Consider the following 4,071-nt stretch of genomic DNA (forward strand, 5'->3'; position numbering starts at 1 on the left):
AATCATGCATTATTAAGGTAGCGGCACCGCCCCTTTTCACCATCTGCATCTTTTTCCAGATGGTGCTTAAAGCATCCGCAAGGCGAAGCTTCTTACACTTCCCAGCCGCGACAAGAGTTTCACGCCACTTGATTTTTAAGTCGTCCCAATTCGCATCTAACTACCAAAGAATCACGGATTTCCTGCTCAATTGTCTGGACAATGCTGTCATCATGGAGCACACTATGTCAAGACTTCAGGTGAAGGTTCTCCCCATCTGCCTATTCGGAAGGTCTAACGTAACCAACACAGGAAGATGGTCTGACACACCCACGCAGATCGGACGGGTAATGCAGTAGCTCACAACATGCAATCCTGCACTGAGATCCAGCAGGGAACTAGAAACGATCCAACCTGGTGAGGGACTGCCCACGAGACCAAGTGTGTTGAAAACATTATCATGGAGCTGGGACCCAAGCGTCCCTCAATGAATATGGTTTAAAATGCGCTTGAGCTCCCGCGCGGTGTACGTTGCACCGGCCCAGGTCCGCATCTTGCCGAACCAAAGGAAAAGTGACAGTCTAAAGCAAAACGAGAGTTAAATTCCTCTACATCCCTCCGAGACCTAAAATTGGTTTCCTGCAGAAACAAACTGTCACAGCGAATCGACTTGACCCAGTGCACAACGCCCAGTTGCTTTTGACGACTACGGAAACCACGTACATTGAGTGTAGTTATATTCAGACTCATGATAATGAGCTGACTAACCTGAGTCACTGTCTGAATCATGTCCGAGTAGAAGTCCACCTCGGTATCACTTTCTTGCGCTGAACACCGTAGGGGTCGCCCCGCCAGTCCCGCTGCCACTGCTGGAAAAGAGTTGACGTTTGGCCTCAGCTCTCTCACCCTCACCCTCATGGCCTTCACCAACAGACGCCGAAGCCGTCGCGGAACGGGCGCTGTGCGCACAGCTGGCATCAGCCCTCCGAGGCATCACCACTGCTAGGCGCTGTGGAAGGGGGTGAACCGCTTGAGCGTTTTCCGCGCAGGCAGGCACTGATGCCATGCTCGAAGACGAAGATGAAGACGAAGCCGGCTCAGAGAGATTATCCAACGGAGAACTTGTGCAGTCTTCCTCTTCCGATACTTTCCCGCTCGACAAGGCAGCGACGCACACATCCATCGAAGTGCCACCATCCGTGCCACTCGTGCCGCCGCCCGCACTGATGTCCGCATCCCCAGACACCAGGCCAGGAACAACACCATTCGCTACTCGTGGTACATCTTGCTGTGGCAGCTTAGCTGGCAAAGCGGGGAAATCTGCAAACACGCGGCTAACGATTACCGAGTAGGATGTCCACTTGATGCAGTCCGCCGACGCATGTGACCCGCCACATCTCCGGCATGGGACAGTGCAGGTGTCAGTGGCATGCCCAAACATCAGACAACGCTCGCAGTACGGGGTTCTGCAGCTCTCGTTGTAGTGTCCCTCCTGTCGGCATCAACGGCAGACACGCTTCATCCCAGGGTAATTGAAAGTAACTCGAGGTCCATTCACCCGTAAGAAATTGAGTACAGGGTTATCCTCCTTCATCTCCATCCTGATCACACGATCACCGGTCCTTATGGTCGGGTATTCCTTGTACATTACGTACTCAACGTGTAGTACCTTACCGAATGGTTGTAGGGCTCGAACCAGGGATCTTTAGGCAAGTAGGTAGGCAGATACCTGCATACCACAGTCGTAGAGACCGGTCCAAGTGCTTCGACATTTACTTGTTCGCTGCCGATTTTCAAGTTCCCTTTCTGGACGACCTGATGACATGCAGACGCTGAAGACACTACCACCTGGAAGCTCGAGAGCCCAGGTGTTGAATGCCATAGACACCATCGGCGCCAACAACTTCTACCGCTGCATCAATGACAGCGTCAATGGATGTTACCCAGAGGGACAGTGACGTTGAAAACCCAATCCTTGCAGGCTGACTGCGACGCAGCCATCGTGGCCCGGGAGACGGCGAGGTCCACGACGAACTCCGGGGCGTTATCTTGAGTCACATAACCACTGAAGAAGCCTTGAAATTGACAAAAATAGACGAAATTCCGAGGAGCAGTAAAATAACACCGTCGACGCCGATGGTTTTGCGCAGAGCTGAGAGGATCTTTCCAGTGGCGCGTCACCCAAGGCCATTCGTGTCCGAAGCGTTATGGTATGGATAAAACATGCTTGATATGCCTCTCTGTGAGATATTTTGTTGCGTGATTTCGATACCATTACTTTGTCGTTGTCGGTGATTACGGTTCTAGGATTGCGAAAGTGCAAATGATTTATTCGAGGAACTTGAGCAGATGTTCCGTCGACTTAATCAGGTACGGCTCGAGTGATGATGTACATGTTGTCGTGTCGATGGCTGTAATGAAGTAACTGTTTTGGGTCTGCCGTGTTGATTGGTCGGACGTGATCCAAAGCAACTTTGGGGTGGGTACCGAGGATGCAGAGTCCGTGGTTGAATTCGGGTCGGCGCATTGTACCTGGCACAGCTCTCGCATGCTGCTACGTATTCCCTGATATCTTTCGCCATATGTTTTCCAGTGGTACCGTCGCTGAATTTTCGTCAAAGTTCTTGTACAGTCGGCGTGTCCGTCTTGGTCGTGATAGCACTCGAGCATGGCATGTCGCAAGCATGCTGGGATTTCAACACGTAAAATCTCTTTGTCGTCTTTTGATGTAACGTGCATAGCAACTGGTTGACGAGTCTGTAGTTCGCCGGGGCGGCTCTTTCCGTATCTTCGAGTCGCTCGATGATGTCTTTTAAGGACAGGTCGTTTGCGTTGAGCATTGGTCAATCTCGAGTCCTCTGCTCGCAGGACGAACACATTGTTGACGGGTGCGAGGATTCGCGACAACGTGTCCGCTGGGACGTTTGAATTGCCGATGTGTGCTTAATCGTGAAGTGATACGATGCTAAATCGATGATGATTCGCGCAAATCGTCGGTTTGGGTTCTTCTTGGACATCAGGTTTGCTACAGCCCAGTTGTCCGTGAATAAATCAAAATGAGGTCAATCCCTAGGTATTTGTGAAAGCGTTCATGTGATGCCGAGTGTACGGCTATAGCTTCGAGGTCCGTGGAATGCTTATGCTGTGTATTGGCATCGAGGCGGAAGACGAGTCACAAGGACTGGCTCCCATATAACTATCTCAACAAGCTAGGACTAAAACTAGAACTAGTGCAATGCCAACTCCTGCTTGTGAAATCACGTATGAATGCCTTATGCTGCTGCTTATACTGTTCTTGCTCTTACGGCGGCAATCACCGGAAACGCGAAAATCGAGTCTGGGGACTGCTACATACCATCGGCGCCAGTTATCCAAATTTGCTGGTGTGGCAAGATGTTCCTCACTGCCACTCCCCTCGCGGTACTCGATGACGACGACACTTGAGCTAAATGGTTCTGATGGCAGCATTCAGTGAAATATTGTATCGAACGTCCCTTAGTCCAAAAGATGTTAACCTTTTGGGAAGATAACATACCAATAACATAAATTACCAATGACAGTAATTTGGTAGAATCACGCGCCTATTTTAAACCTGGCGAAGCCATACTTTTTTAAGAAAATCTTCTCGGAATGATCCAAGAAGGGAAACCCCCGTAAACATATGTATTTGCTTCAAAAAGGCCGATCTCAGGGGCCGGCTTCCTGTGGCATCTCAGCATAGTTCAAACCAGAGCGTCGAACGAAACCGAAACAAAAAAATCAGAGTTAGCCGTAATTTTTAGGTGGAACTCAACCGGAATTGAACCGTAATTACTGTGACACCTTGAAGCTGAACCGGAACCGAACCTATATAAAAACCGTTTACCGGGTCGGTTGGTGTGTGTGTGGGGGGGGGGGGGGGTGAGGGGATTCGAACGGTCTGCCTGCCTAGATTGGGCTGCACGTTGGTCATGGAAAGGATAAAGGGGTCCTGGTCGAAAAAGAGAAATAAATGCGTAAAAAACGTGACCATAGATCTTGCATCCTTTTTAGTGGCTACCTAAAATTTGTAGCAGTATTAGCACCTCGAACTGGTTCCCAACCGGTTACAGC

This window comes from Ornithodoros turicata, unplaced genomic scaffold, assembly GCF_037126465.1.
Source record: "Ornithodoros turicata isolate Travis unplaced genomic scaffold, ASM3712646v1 ctg00001262.1, whole genome shotgun sequence".
Lineage (NCBI taxonomy): Eukaryota > Metazoa > Arthropoda > Arachnida > Ixodida > Argasidae > Ornithodoros > Ornithodoros turicata.